Raw genomic sequence first — 17083 nt, 5'->3', positions numbered from 1 at the left:
ATTGGGTGCAATTAAGGTATAATGTCAATTTGATACATTTATGTATCACAAAGCAATTACCACTATAGCCTTTGCTATCATTTCTATATCATCATATAATTTCCATTTCTTTCTTAAGTGTGAGAACATTTAAGATCTAGTCTCTTCACAACTTTCAAGTATACAAAATACTTTATTATGAATTGTATTTGCCACACTATCCATTAGATCTCCAGAACTTATAACTGGGTGTCTGTACTCTTTGACCAGTATCTCCCCATTTTCCCTATCCTCCAGCCCCTGATAACCACCATTCTACTCTCTGTTTTTATGTGTTTGGCTTTTTAAAATTCCAGATATAAATGGTATAATACAGTATTTGTATTTTTCTGACTTATTTCTCTTACATAATGCCCCTGAGGCCCATCCATGTTGTCACATATAGCAGGATTTCCATCCTTCTCCTGGCTGAATAATATTCCATGTTGTGTTTGTGTGTATGTATGTGTGTGTGTGTGTGTGTGTTTGTGTATACCATATCTTCTTTATCCATTATTTTTTATGTAGCATCTATTACTTTCAAATCATATACATTTTTATTTTTATTCTTTTAGTATGTATTCTGTAATAAGCTCTAGGAAGGCAGGGAATTTTATTTATTGTTATATTCCCCAAAAAGGCATGGAAAAGCACAGGTGGTCATCTGCCTATCTGTGTATCTACCTAAATCTGCTGTGTAAGCATTTGGTGCCATAATTTTTCTTTTAAGCACCCGTGAAGCTGCATTTTTGCAATTTTGATACAGTATATTGTGTTACCATTTAATTCAAAATATTTAAAATTTTCTTTTGTGACTTTTTCTCTCATCTATGAATTATTTAGAGCTTAGTTATTTTTTAATCCTTTGAGATTGTCTTAGAGATCTTACTGGTTTTAATTACATATTTATTATGTTTTGGTCATAGAATGTACACTATATTATTTAACCTTTTAAAAATATATCAAGACTTGTTTGATGGACTAGAATATGGTTATCTTGGACAATGCTCTATACAATGAAAAGAATATGTGTTCTATACTGGATGTAGTGTTCTATAAATGTCTTGTTGGCAATGTTAGTTGATAATATTGTTATTTTCTTATATCATTAGCAATTTGGGGCTAATCTAACAACTCATAATAAAGAAGTGTTAATTTCTCTGACCACGACTTTCGGTTTGCCCATGTCTTCCATTTGTTGTATCAAGTTTTGCTTCACATTCTCTGAAGTTTTGTCTTAAATACACACATTTAAAATTGTTAGAACTTTTGGTGAATTAGCCCTTTTGTCATTGTAAAATATCATTCATTTTTCTGATAGTACTCCCAGAGTTGAAGTTTATGTCCTCCTTTTTTATATATATACATACCAGCCTTCTCATGATAAGTATTTATTTTGCATATATTTTTTCTATTCTACTTTCAATCTGTGTCTTTATATAAGTGTATACTCTTCCAGCTATCTGTAGTCGAATCTTATTTCTTTTAAATTCATTGCGATATCTTTTATTTATTTTTTTAAAGATTTTATTTATTTATTCATGAGAGACAGAGAGAAAGACAGAGAGAGAGAGAGAGGCAGAGACACAGACAGAATGAGAAGCAGGCTTCCTACAATGAGCCCCGATGTGGGACTCCATCCTGGATCCTGGGATCACACCCTGAGCCAAAGGCAAGTGCTCAACTGCTGAGCCATCCAGGTGTCCCAATATCTGACTTTTAATTAGATTTCTTAATCCATTTATATTTATTGTAATTATTGGCATGGTTGACCTATTGTTAGGGTTTATCTTTGTTTCTTTTGTTGTGTTTTCCTTGATACTCCTTCTCTTATTTTAATCAAACAATTCTAACTTTTCTCTTAGCTCCATATCTAATCATCTCTGTGAGTTTGTGTGTTCACATAAATCTTTAGGGATTATGTGTATCTTAAACTAAACATTTTACTATATATTAATTATTTGATGCATTTGATGAATTATGTTTTAATTTACCAATGGTTTACTTTCATTTGACCCCTTCTCATCCTAGGTAGTATGATTTTCATTCATTTTATATATTAATAAAAAATATATATGTAAAATTTGTATGCTATATATCAATAATACAATGTGACTTTGTTTTACAATTCAAAGGTCTTTCAAGGAAACTATTGAAAATAATGTAACTCCTTTATATTTAACTAAATATTTATCATTTTAAATGATCTTCAGATCTTGTTGTTCCTACATGTTTAACTGGTCTCATTTCTCTTTAAACTGAAGAATAAGTTGCCAAATTCTCTCAGCCTTTGTTTATCTTTGTTTTATGTTCAATTCTGGAGATCTTTTATGCTAGATAGATTATGTTAAATTGACAGTTGTTCTTCTCCTTTAAAGATATGTTCCATTGCCTTCTGGTTTGTGTTGCTGCTAATGAAAAGTTAGCATTTATTCTCATGTTTATTTTCTTGAATTTTGGTGTCATTTTTCCTCTGCTGTTAGAATTTTCTTATATCTTACATCTTTGCTGTTTGAAAATTGTGGTATAATGTTTCTAAGTATGATTTTCTGTTATTTTATCCTGTTTAGGATATGTTGATGTCTTTGGATTTATGCACTTACATCTTTTTATCAAGCATAGGAAGTGGTTTGTGCAAAATGAGAAAAATGATTGATAGTTATAGCCTATTTAAGAGGACAAAATCATGAGAAAGTATATCTGTAATGCTTACAGTGTTTGTGGTGAACCTTGAGATAGGAGAAAGGATAAGAGCCAATTTAAACTATGCTTAAGCATTTCAAAGTTATCATTAGAAAGGATATCATATTGATGAACATATAGAGACTATTGCTATAAAATATTAAGTAAAAACTTGAATTATTCAGAATACATTTATAGGAAAATGGGTATGAAAGATATGTAATTACAGAATTTTACATGCATAATTGTGTCAATACAGAGCCTCAAGTGAACTGTAAAAAAAATTTCCTCAACACTGAGAGGCTTATGGATTTTAAAATATAAGATGTTATCAAATTTATTTAATTAGCAGATGATATAAATGACCCAGGGAGACTATGGTGATATATCAAGGCATGATAGGAAAGCATAGATAGAAGACAGACTGGATTTGCAGTCTTGGATGTTCTAACTGTATCACTCTTACTGCTATTATTAAAGGAGCATAGTTTAGGCCTTTAGTAGGATTTTATAAAGAAAATACTACAATGAGATAGGAATTAGATTATCAGTCTATATTAATCTTTTGCTATAGTTAAAATAACAGATATTCTCTAATTTCATAATAATTGGAATCAAGGAGCTCCTGGGTGGTGCTGTTGGTTAAGTGTCTGACTCTTGGTTTCAGCTCAGGTCATGATCTCAGGAGCCTGGAATTGAGCCTGGCTCCACATTTTGTGTGGAGTCTGCTTGAGATTTTCTCTCTCTCTCTCTCTCTCTCTCTCTCTCTCACAGCCCCTCTCACTCATGCTGTCTCTCCCTCTTTCTTTAAAATAAATAAATAAAATCTTTTTTAAAAATTGGAATCAAGATGAAAATAAGAATAACGTGCTGTATTTAAACCTTAAATTTTAGCGTTTTTTTTCCCCCGGATTTTATTTATTTATTAATGAGAAACACAGAGAGAGGGGCAGAGACATAGGCAGAGGGAGAAGCAGGCTTCATACAGGAAGCCCAATGTGGGACTCCATCCCGGGTCTCCGGGATCAGGCCCTGGGCTGAAGGCAGTGCTAAACCGCCAAGCCACCCCCACCTACCCAAATTTTAGCTTCTTAAAGCAGAATGATTATTGAAATAAATCTTTCAGAAAGATATGATAGGCAGGTTTAAAAATTCTTTATTTGGTTAGTGACTTAAAATTAGTTTGAGCTTATTATGTGAAGAAAATCTCTTCCTCCATCATGAGGTGTTTAATGAAAGAAGAAAAATTAAAGCACTAGATTATCCCAAAGTAGCATGCTGTTACTACTGATATTTTAAAACATATCATATGCTTCAGGCAAATAAATTTAATTAAAGAATCCGAGTGCCTTCATAGATGAAGTTGCATTATTCATGCTTTTACAATGATCCTTTGAATCTAGGGAAAATAAATGAATAGTGACAGCATAATAACCAAGGGAGAAAAGAACACAGATTTAGTATTGTGATGCCAAAGTAATTTCTTTAAATAAATGGACAGTTCAGCCAATTGCCAGTAAGTTCAGTAAATAAAACCACTTGTTTTACTCAACTGGAGTTTTGATTATTAAAAACTGTGAATCTGATATTTTCACATAGGGGGAGAAATCCCTCATTGCTATTTGAAAGCATAAAAGAATTAATGGACTTACAACTTAAAGATTATTCTAATCCCTCATACAAAAGTTTCCAAAAAGCCTCTTTGGCCCTTTACCTAAGAATTCTTTTCTAAGCATCAGTTTCTCCTATGAGATAAAAGAAAAAAAAATGGAGAATCTAAAGTCTCAGTCTTAGTCTAGTATTTTTTCTTTTATTTTTGGAACTCTGCTCCATCCAGAGCACAACTGTTCATAATTTGTTCTCAATAAAAGTTCAAGTGGCTGTAATACATGCATAGAAGCTTTAGCCGGGGTCAGTCAAAAATGAACATAAATATAACATTTTAGAGCAAGCAGAAAATTTAAATTCTATAATCCAATAGCCAATTTTATGTGATGAAAACAAGGAGGTGAATTTCCTAACTTCTGACCAAGGGTTCATCCTACTGTATTAGAATGCATCAATAATTGGCTGCATTTTAAGGAACATACAAAATTTTTTATGAAACCATAATATTCTCTATTAATTAGCAAACTTTCCATAAGGCTCCATTAATTTCTGCCAGTTAGAGCACTGATGGCTAACAGTGTGTTTTTACATCTATCTAGTTGGTGAACTTTTTCTGTAAATTGCTAGATAATAAATATTTTAGGCTTTGTGGGCCAGATGGCCTGTCACAACTACTCAACTCTGCAAAAGCAGCCATAGACAGTACATAAATGAATGTGCATGGCTGTGTTCCAACAAAATTTTATTTATAAGAACAGGCGATGTAAGATCAATCTGACCTGAGGTTTAGAATAATGATAACTTCATATGTATTTCATAAATATGTACTCTGTGTTTATATTATATGATTTTTGTTAACATTTTGTTAAATGTTTGCCCTCTCCCCCATTTACACACAGAGGATAAACTTCTTAAGGGTAGGAATTTTGCCTCATTTGTTTTTCTATGGCCAAGAATTTTGGCAGAGCAAATTTTATCCATCAAATATGATGGTTCTCATGACCAAATGGAAACCGCACAGTGAATGAAAACATTTCCAAAAGCATATTCATTCAGTTCCTGATTTCAAGAAATGCTTACAAAAAACCCAACTTTATTACCAAATAAGTTAGTAGAATATCGCATGATATAGATCTCATTTGATATTTATAAGATGTTTTAACATCGTGAAAGCCATGATAAATGCTTGATATAAAGAAATCAATTGTTTCCCAAACTCATTTGAAAAACAGTGAGTTTAAATTCACTGTTAACATCTTGAATAACATGTTTCTTCTTTCTCGATTTTTATGTCTCCAGACACTGTTATTTATGAATATGAGTACTAGGCTCTCTGCTACCCACTGGTACACTACAACTTCCTAAAGTTTATTTAGCAAACACTTTTGAAAGTGTTTTGAAAGTAAATGAAATGTCTTTTTTAAAAAAATAGAATTTGTTTATAAAGCAGTTTTTGGCTCACAAAAAATGGAACAAAGGTACAGTTTCCATACTTTCTCTCACTCCCTGCATACACAGACTCCTCTATCATCAGCATCCCTCATCAGAGTGATGCATTTGTTACAGCTGATGAACCCACACTGACTCATCATTATCACACAAAGCCCATAGTTTGCATTAGGATTCACTCTTAGTGTTTACATTCTGTGGGTTTTGACAAATGTATGATGACAGATATTCACCATTATAGTATCATACAGAGTAGTTTCACTGCCCTAAAAATCCTTTGTGCTCTACTTATTCATTTCTTACCTTCTCCTTAGCTGTTGGAAAGGACTGACTATTGTTTGCTTGTTTGTTTTACTCTTTTCAGAATGTTATATAGTTGGAATGACATAGTATGTAGTCTTTTCAGATTGGATGTTTTCACCAATACACATTTAAGTTCTTCTATCTCTTTCTTGGCTTGAGAGATCATTTCTTTTTAGCACTGAATAATATTCCATTGTCTGGATATACCAAAGTTTATTTATTCACCTATGGAAGGACATCTTGGTTGCTTCCAAGTTTTGGCAATTATAAATAAAGCTCTTATAAACATCCGTGTGAAGGTTTTTATGTGGACATAAGTTTTCAGCTCCTTTAGGTAAATACCAAGGAGTGCAGTTGTTGGATCATATAGTAAGATTATGTTTAGTTTTATGAGAAACTAACATACTATCTTTCAAAGTGACTGTATGATTTGCATTGCTACTAGCAATGAATGAGAGTTCCTTTTGCTCCACATCCTCACCAGCATTTGGTATTGTCATGTAATATCATTTAGTCTTATTTCTTGAAAAAGCTAAAAAAGTCAGAAAATCCATTTCCTTATTTTCAGTTGTATTGTGCTTAAATAACAGCATCATATATGATTGCAAAGGCTGCTTCAAGGTATGGGAATACCTTTGAATAGATTAGCATTTTATGACCCACTTCTTCCTTCAGTTGAAGATATTCACAGTCTAAGATGCTGGTGTTTGGGGCTGATGCCCTGCTCATTGTATGTCTTTGTCTGATAAATAGCAAGGACTTTGTGATATATGTATTTAAGAGAGATACCCAAACATACTTGGCCAGCCATTACAGAAGTAGAAAAATGAGCAAAAATTCTGGTGATAAAAAAATTAGCAAATGGGACAGAATTTTTACAGTGTTAAAGTAAGAAGAAAAGTAAATTATTTCTTAATTATTCACCTTGGCTGTATATTAATTTAGTTTTGAGGACTGAAGATGAACAAGATTTGACCAAGTCAGAATTCTATGATTAGAATATTAGTGCTTAGACTTCTCACCAAATTCTCTATCCAGAACATCTGATCTTCATATTATAAGACCATTCCTTAATTTAATTCTTGGTCTTATTATATGATCACAGGTATCAGGGAAACAATTACTACTTATGTAATTGCTTATTACGTAAATATTACATTAAATATTACATCTAAATATTACATTAAAAAGCTAGCAACATGTGAAATGAATATAGCAACCTCTTAATATTACTGGGATTTAAGTATATCAGACATATTCTTTCTGTCTTTTGACAAACATGATGCCAAGCAGGCATTAGAAATACTTTGCAACTTGATGCACGAGTCTAAGCAGAGTTAGAAAAATTGAGTATTTTTTTTCTGAATTATGTCCAGAAGATTGATCATTTTGTAGTGTTTTTTGTTTACTTCCTAATTATTTCATCTTCTAATAAACAAGGGTGGAGGAAGAGAGTACAGTAGCATTAAGACCCAGGTTAATTAGTGCATATCACCTCTTAATAAGCACAACCACCAGGAGCTCATGGGATACCTTTCAGGTTCCTGCCCTCAGTTTCCCTTGCAGTGTCCATGACTCTTTGGTTGTCAGACAAGAGACTAATTTTAATAATGGTTTCTAGATTCAGACTGGAGGAGGGGTGAGGCTGGTGAATGCAGGAGAATGTTTTGAATGTGCAACTCTTGATCTAGAAGTTGAAAAGTAGAACACACCCTCAAGTACTGACTTTTTTTGATCCAACTACTTAGGCATTATAGTTACTTCTGATTTTTAGTCTGGGACCTCTGAAGTTTAAGTAGTGTTTCCTAGAAATTGCTTCAAAGAGAAAAGATGGATGAAAGAATTAGGGTCTAGGGCCTTAAAAGGCATATGGAAGATAATGAAACATAGAGTATTAATCAAACCGATCTGTATATAGAATCTTTTATAGATGGGCCATATTAGGAAATGATGGCAGACATAGAATATGAATTATGGAGGGTATTGAAAATCATGAAAAGTTTGAATTGATGGGAGAGAAACATGATTATAAAAATAGAGTAACATGAAGAATATCTTAGGCAAATGCCATGGAAGAAATATAGCTTTTTGTTTTGATCATTATTTCAACACACAAATCAGTTTTCAAATTTTATTTTGGCAGACATATAATTATTTAATTTTTAGTATTTCTTTTCAACTTAATGGTCAGTTTTCTCATTTGGCTATGACTTGTGTTTCTCCTTACATGATGTAGAAAGATAGTTATGTAGTGAAAACTCAAGAGATAAGAGTGACTGTAGAAGATACCTTTAAAATTAGACATTGGATATTTTTAATTAAGAATAACATATTTCACAGTTCAAAGTGGAAAGAAAACCATCTGAGAGAAAAATTAAAGATTCTGCTTTGAAAAAGCGAGTGCATTTTTGCATCTCTTTTTATGTACCAAGAAGTTGCTAAATGTCTCAGAAATAAATGAACAAACACTCATGTCACACTTTGAAGGTGTGGTAACACAAGAATTAGGAGGTATCAGCAGTACTAGTGCTGAGAGTAGTGAGCAGTGAACAGAAAAGTAATAAATTATTCATTATTGGCCTAGTTAGGAGTTGTTTTGCACGACTGTGTTCCAGGGAGCTATCCAAAGCACAGTTGTGCTTATGGTAACGAAAATGTGAAGCTTTGGTAGCTCACTCATGAAAGTAGATTGTTTATATTTTCCACATCTTCACAAAGGTTCTCCTGACAATTTATTGGTTATTATTGTGAATCAGTAATCAATGTGGAATTCACTGATAGGTTGGCAAGGGAAAAAAAACCTATTTCTTTGTTATACTCATTTGTTCAATTAAATCCTACAGCAGAAATATGAGGGTCAGATGAAAATTCAGCATCGCTGTAGCTGACTTAAGGCCACTTAGTGATTCCGAGGTTCCAACACCATTAGATTTCCTTTCTAATGTATTTCTGCCTTCTAAGGAGCATGTGCAAAAATTTAAAAAAAAAAATATTCTTTCCATGTGGAGATCCTGGGGAATTGAACCAGTCTTCTCTTTGCATTGAGTTATACACAAGACCCTGGTTTTCTTGCAGTCTCTCCTGCAACGTCTACAGAATCTTATTTGGACCATGGACTTTTTTCATAATAGGAAAAACCCCATTATTCTCTCTCTAGGAAAACGCACGGATAGGCAGATATAAAATATCAATCATACAATTTCCAGAGGTATGATGGACTCTCCCGACTCATCCATGGAACCCAATTGGATAAACAGTCTTCTGTAGGATGGGCCAGAGTGAGACCCACATAGGGGGCACTGTAGTGAACACTGCTGGTGCTTTGTCCAGATCCTCCTAATTTATTTCTCTGGGCCTTTTCATATCCAATATTGCTGCTCCTGCTTGCTTGTTCTTGGAGAGCTGTCCTCAGCCACTGGAGCCACCTCACCCACTTTTACAGAGAGCTGAAAGTACCTGGGAGCAACTTTTGCAAATGACTAGGATACAAGATAATGAATACCTGCTTCTAGCCTCAGGTTGAGATGGATTCTGAGGTGTGACTTGCATTCAGAAATACCTTGAGGGATCAAACTAAAGCCACCTTCAGTAGGACTTTACATGTATTCATATCCTCCCTGGCTTTTTCCCCTTTCCTGTTCTGCTTTTCTTATTGCCTTACCAGTTTTTTCAGGGAACTTTTATTTAATAAATCACTTGGCATGCAAAACAGTCTCTCAGGGTCTGCTTTTCACTCTGAACTTAACCATAACTATATAATTTAATTATCCAAACCAGGAAAAGTATTTGATTATGTATAAGGATGCTGTTGTTAGTTATGCTGGAAAGGGTATATAAACATCAATGGTCCAGGTCAGATTAGGACACATGTTCACGCTAGAGCTACAATGGCCCTTTCAAAGATAACCCTTCAGAAATCCTTTTATTCAAAGCTTTTTTAAGATATGGCATATTGCTGTGTTACACTCATTGAACCCTGTTTAACATTTTGCTCTTTCTAATATGTCACCAATATAAGTCATTATTAGCTCATGGTTAACATTTTTTTCAAAACTGCCTCTCCCCAGCTCCTACTCCACTACTCTATTCTTCTCCCTTCATTCTACCCCTGTCTCCCACACTGGGTTATAGTTACAAGTCTATCTTTCCTCTCCGAAGCATCTTTGCTTCAGTATCCTCTGGGACTTAGCAACAGCCCCAAATTTCTCCTCATGTATTCTTCCAGAGAGCTCAAAAGCACAGATGCAAATTGAGTTCTAGCAATAGCCCAGAGCATCCCATATTTCCCAAAGGAATGTAGGCAAATTAACCTTTGTAAGTGGTGATTAGTTACATGTGACGTTGTGTCTGTTTTGCCTTAGTTTGAATACACTTTTAATCTGCAAATCAAATTTAAGGAACATGTAATAATGAGATTCAACCAAGATTCTGGTGTTTGTGATTTTAAAAATTATTTGCAGAATTTATTTTGAGCTATTAAAATCGTATCCAAGTAGACAGTGTACACATTCTCTTTGGTTTTTGTTTAATTCTAGAAGTGTCATATGAGTTTTCTATATGATTGCTGAAACAAAAGGCCTCTCATTGAAAATAATCCTGTTGCAATTATATTTTTCTAGATGAAAAGATTCTTGTCTCAAATTTTGTTTCCTTTTGCAAATTCTGTTATGATGTTCTTGACATAGTTTATATTATAAATGATGTGAACAATTAAAGATAGCTTAGCTATAAGTCTAAATGGACCTGTAAACTGAATGACCCAGTTTTAGAGTCATCCATATGATTTCAGTATGACAAAATGTGCTTGAATTGGTTGTAAAAATGGCGCTATTTAACCGAGTCAATGTAAATCACTTCTCAGAGGTAAAAATGATCGAAATTTAGACCTTTGTCACATTAATGTAAAAATTTCTTCCACAGCAAAGAAGAACTTAGCTCTCATCAAATCAGCATCATGATACAGTTTTAAAGTAGACCTAATATAGTTTTAAAGCTTTAAAGTTGTAATTCATTTGCTTTAAGTAATATTTTTTATTATATGTTAATGAAGACACTGTGATTTCAAATGTGAACTGATGAAGTCTTGTAGTATAGATTAGAATCTCATAATCAGGTGCAGCAACTTGCTGTATTCTTTTCTCAGCCTGAAGTAAATATCATTGTGATTTTACACATTACAGAACAATATTAACTTAATTTTGTTAGTGGATTGGGTGTGTTTCCAAAACAATGATATAAATAAATAAACTCAGGAGGTAGAGAATATAAACTAAAATGAATTGAGTATGCAGAATGATTAACTCATTGTATAAAAGTCAAGCATGGAATATTGGCAGTTTTTTGAAACTTCAGTGGAATGTTACGGTTTGGTATAATTAAGCAATTAATTGAAATATTAAAATATACATTGATTATAAAAGTGCATATATGGTAATAGAAAACTTCATGCACATTAGTTGTTCTTGAAATAATTCTCTTAAGACTTCACAGTATTTACACAAGATTAACTGTATCCAATCTTGTTGCTAAAGTGCTTCATAAAAGGAAAGTATTTTATTTTATTTGCTTTTGTCAGAGCCAAAGGTCTCTTAGAAAATAGGATACTAAATTCTTTAAGAAACTACTAGTGTGTTAAATTACAAAGAACTATTTTTTTCTATTGTCATTATCCCAAGTGTGGGTCACAGTTTTCTGAGTTGTTTATATACAAAAACAAGCATAGTGGTATTTTCCATGATTAGATGTGGTCAGTATTTGTATGCATGACTAAGCTATTGTTCTATACAAATTGAAATAGATGTGTTTCTTTAAGAATTCTGATTTCCTGTCATAGGATCAGCAGTAGAGGAAGAAGACAAGCAGAAATGAAAATATTGCCATTCATTTTTCCTCTTTTCCCAAATAGCAGTAAATAAGAAAAACCGGATCATGTGTTTATAACCAATTAACATTGTTTTCATATGTAAGGGAGATATATAAAGAATTTTGACAGAATTATTGAGGGAATGCATGCATGCAAATTATATAGCTGGCTGGCTTTTAAAAATTTCAGAGTTTAGCTTTGTTATGTAGATGTAGAGTTGGTCCTCCTTCTAGACTAGCCTTGTCAATCATGTTGTTAAAATTTGAACTTAATCATACCACGAAGCCTCATTCAGCAAATTCTGTGATGCCCATTCTTTTTTCTTTTTTTCTGTTGTGGGTCAGCCTTAAATAATGGCAATTTTTTTAATAGCCAACCTTTAAAGCATAAAATAATAGATTAAGAGAAGTCAAGCTTGTTAGTCATTTTATCAACACTTTTGACACTTGCTTATTGGACTCCATCCCATATCCATTTGCCCTTCCCTCACTTCTGTTCTATTTACTAGCTGTGGGAAGTTTATCTGCTAATTTTAGGAGTTATATAAGTTATATTTCTACAGCTTCCTATATTTCTTTTCTTTTCCTTTTTTTTTTTTTAAAAAGATTTTATTATTTATTTATTCATGAGAGATACACAGAGAGAGAGAGAGGGAGAAAGAGAGAGAGGGAGAGACACAGGCAGAGGGAGAAGCAGGCTCCATGCAGGGAGCCTGACGTGGGACTCGATCCAGGGTCTCCAGGACCACACCCTGGGCTGAAGGTGGTGCTAAACCACTGAGCCACATGGGCTGCCTGCTTCCTATATTTCAAAATTTAAGATTATTGTATCATATGGAAATTGAGGTCTCAACTGTATCATCGATGGCAGATTTGTCAGCCTAATTTGTATAGCTCATTTGAACTTTAAAGTTGGTGTTATACACAGAGTGAAGTGTTCTTTGTAATATCAGATCTGAAACCTACAACAGTGAAACAAATCTTTTCTTATTTACATTTGATTGTTCAGTTCTTCCATTTTGTGACTCTTTAATCATTTTGATTAAGTAAGATAGAATTAACATTAAAACCCCATGCATGTATTGCAGGCTTACTGAAAAATACCAAAAATAAAACTGCCACTTTTCCTTAGATGCAGATGCCCCTTTGTAGATGCAGCACCCAGTGACGAGTTCAGTCATTTTCTTTAATTAAACATGATTAAAAAATGGAAAATAAAGCTCTTTATTGATGATAAAGCATTATGAAGTTTATGTGTAATTGTTTTTTGTGGTCATAGGCTTTTTGTTTTATAAAGTGTTAATTATATTAACTGAACTTATTAATGGATATCATAAAACATCTCTATTTAATGCTTAACATGATAAATTTGAAATAATTTATAGTAGATTGTAGTAACCTTACATTTGGGGATTAGTATTATTTTTTCAGAATTATAAATTGCCTTCATGAAATAGAAGGATTCAGTTGGACGTTGCTTTAAACTACACAGGGATAACTTAGAAGAAATCTAGTACCAGTTTTGCAAGTTGCTTTTCCTTTGCTTTGTTTAGAGGACAAGATATAGTGCTCTGAGGGACATTTTTACTCCGAAAGTATTTCTGTTGTAGTATTTTAGAGCTAAATAAGCTCTCAGAGTTCATTTTATATGGCAAATTCTTAATCATTCTTTAAAATTGATTAGGATGTTTACTTTCTGTGCACAGTCTTTCTCACCACCCAGGACCAAGATAAGTGCTCCCTTTTCTGCAGTTTCTTGGTAAACCATATAAGCTTCATCATCATTCTGTCATGTACCTATATTACCTACATCTTATTTGTATTTATATCACCAAATTTAAGTACAGAAAATGTCATAAAGTAGTTGTTTAACGAATGTCTGATGAATACATACATGAATTAATGAAGAAATCTTGAAATGAATTGCTAGCAATATTAGTGGTGACTTTGATGTAAGTTGTATGCTTGTGAAATTTAGCTTCTATTATCTTCTTGGGTGATCTTTTAAGATTTTATATCTTTTGGATTTAATCACCAAAAGATACTTTATACAGATTATTCTATTTAATTACAGAATATGTTGTAATCACTTGATTAAAATACATAAATCCCATCCTGGATTTAATGGGAAATTTGTCTATGTAGTTCCTCATGAATGAGCCTATGAAAAGAATTATTTTAAATTGCATGTTTTAATAAAATTTGTAATTATACTCATTAGAATCATGTATATGACTAATTATAACTTATTCTTATAAAGAATGTAATAAAAATTTAGCCTAAATTATTTTTTTATTTTCTACAATATACTATTTTATCTGGTGTTCATTAACTCCAAGTGAAAATTGGTACACAGTACACTTAACAATTATCTAAGGTTGATTTTAAAGTAGGTATTGACTTCAGAAATTAGAGTGAAATTTGGAGGGAAAAAATGTAGGAGAAAGAAGCAACACCGTGTAAAGTCTTTCATATATTTATGTCAAGAAGGATTTTTCTCAACAATTCTAATAATAATTCTATCCTTTATAGAAACTTCTCTTTAACCCTTCTTTTTTTTTTTTTTTTTTTTTTTTTTTTTAGATTTTATTCATTTATTCATGAGAGACACAGAAAGAGAAGCAGAGATGCAGGCAGAGGGAGAAGCAGGCTCCTCACAGGAAACCCAACGTGGGACTCAATCCTGGAACTCCAGGATCAGGACCTGAGCCAAAGACAGATGCTCAACCTCTGAGCCACCCAGGCTTCCCAATCCTTATTCCTATGGATTGGAAATACCAGTTCTACTCCCTTCCTTTATGATATGATTATCTGCAGTTTTAAAGAGTGAACTGATAATTTTGGGGAATGGTCCAGAAAGCTACAAGATTAACTCAAGGTTATTTATAGTCTTTGAATCAAAAAGTGCTCATGGAATGTTTACTGTATGCCATGTGTTGTATTAATAAATGGGGATATGACAGTAAGGGAATTTTGAGGACATCTTCCCTCCAAGAGTCTTCGTTTTACTGTAGAACATAGATTGCACTATACATAATTGCACTATAAGCTAGAAAGAAATGCTAGGGATATGAATAAAAGGCCGTGGTAGGAAAATAAGTAAAATGTTTCTTTCTGGGAAGGGGAAAGGTTTTTTTTTTTTAAGTACATGACATTTTAACTGGGTGTTAAGTTATATGGGTTAGGGATAAAGAAGAGCAAGGGCTGTAGAAGAGGGAAGAATATTTGTCACATAGGAAATAATGTGGGGAAAAAAGGAAATAATGTGGAGGCATGAAGAAGTTTGGTAAATTTGGGGATAAAATGTAGTTCAGCTTTTCTGAATAGGAGATGAGAAGATGGGAAGCATTTAAAGGTGAGACTGATAGGATGAGCTGGTGACAGATGGTGAAAAAGTCCTGTTTTAAAGATGTTTGGCTTCATAGTGTGATCAGTGAGCGCTCACTGGAAGAGTTTAATTAGCTAATCCAGATTAGAGAAGACTAAAATGTGCGCCAAGGAAGGGATTGTGGAGACAGGGATGAGGGTATGGATTTGAGTTATTTAGAAGGTATAATAGGGCTTTTAGATCAAATTAGATGTTGAGAGCAAGGGGAGAAATCTAGATTTCTGGCTTGCTGATAATGAAGAAAGAAAAGAGAATAAGAGGTGGAGGGTGGTACAGAGTATGATATAATGATTTAGGTACTGAAAATGATGTGCTGAGGTGCCAAGAAGCCATCTCGTTAGAGTCAGGAGGCAGTCATGTGAAGGATAATACGTTAGAGAGAGGTTATTTGCCAGTTTGGTAAAGTGGTCAAAAAAATACTTCAAAAAGAAAATGAAATTTCAGATTGCTCTTGAAAACAGCATAGGTTCTAAATGGTTGAAGCACTAAGAGAAAAAGAAAATATTGTAGATCCTGTGAATTTTATGAAGAAACGTAGAACGTAGAACTAGAAATTACAAAGGCATATTTGGGTAATGTATTAAAAAAGATGACAAAATTGTCTAGGGACCAGTGGGAGGAAAGCCTTAAAAAGTAGATTGGCATTCATGGGGTTAGGTTTTTAATTTCTTTCTAAGCATTTTAGAAGTTTTAAAAAATGTACTGTGTACATTTTGAAAGTTAAGGAAGTGACTTGATCAAAACCCCACTTCATGTCTCTAATGGCAGTAATAGGAGCATAGGCAGAAAAGGAGGAAGAAGAAATTAAAGTTAGAAGCTTGAGGTAATGATAGCTTCAAACAAAATTGTGATAGTGCAATTACAAATGAAGAGAGAGGTATAAAGAGTATTGCAAAGATAAAGTCAATGTGGCTTAGCAAATGATATGAGAAATAATGAGTAAATGGAGGGCTGAAAATAATTCTGAAGGTGTGAGATGTGAAAGCCATTGGTGGACATAGGACGACATTGGGGAGTAAAGATTAGGATTCATCTCTTGTATTCACATTCTTTGCACAAATGCTATGTGCCTGTCCCTGTATTATGTTTAATATATAGAGATAACAAAAGAAATGGTGAAAAGAAAATAAATGGAAAAAAGAGCTGCTGCTCTTAAAGGTTTTATATTCTAGTGAGGGCAACAGAAATGTAAAGAATATCAGAACAAAGTGTGATAAAGGCCACTACAGTGCTATGAAGCCTGTGCTTCTGGAGCTCATTTAGGGAGATGCTGGGTTTGCAATTCTAGTGGACATCTAGGCAGAAAGTGAGAGCTTGGAATTAGAAAGAGGAGTTATGCCCAGGAAAGAGGGTGAGGATGCATTTAAGGTCTTATTTTACGTGACCATCCTGACACTTTTGGCATTGCTAATAAAACCCTTTTTCAGAACCTTAGATAAAATTGTTCCTTATCATTTTTTATTCCTGTCTAAACTCCTGTAATAACCCAATAAATCTTACATTCTCTGTTATTTTTCGTCTCAGGAATCTCACAGATATCCAGGGTTTTACTGTTACTTATTATGTTCGTGTTTCCAAATGTCTGTCTCTAGCCTAAGATTATCTTTTGAGTTCTATGTGCATAAAATAACTGTTCCCAGATATCATTACTTGTAAGTCTTAGGTGCATTCCATATTCAAATACCTCAAAATTTACTTTGTATCTTTATCCTTGGACCAGTCCCTCTTACAGTGTATGCAGCTGATACTGATCATCAGCCCAGTTGTCCAAGT

General features: G+C 33.3%; 1 long non-coding RNA gene across 9 annotated transcripts in view; it reads left to right on the top strand.

Annotated features, from left to right (window-relative positions):
- LOC144288567 (uncharacterized) overlaps positions 1 to 17083 on the top strand; it is a 191833-nt gene that overhangs the window by 82224 nt on the left and 92526 nt on the right. For all 9 annotated transcript variants that reach the window (XR_013356520.1, XR_013356524.1, XR_013356523.1 and 6 more), the window contains exon 5: positions 14506 to 14800. This is a non-coding gene — a long non-coding RNA (uncharacterized LOC144288567). The remainder of the gene's footprint in view (positions 1 to 14505; positions 14801 to 17083) is intronic.

This window comes from Canis aureus, chromosome 18 (assembly GCF_053574225.1).
Source record: "Canis aureus isolate CA01 chromosome 18, VMU_Caureus_v.1.0, whole genome shotgun sequence".
In the NCBI taxonomy this organism is placed as follows: Eukaryota; Metazoa; Chordata; class Mammalia; order Carnivora; family Canidae; genus Canis; species Canis aureus.
This window is presented reverse-complemented; position numbering and strand designations above follow the sequence as displayed.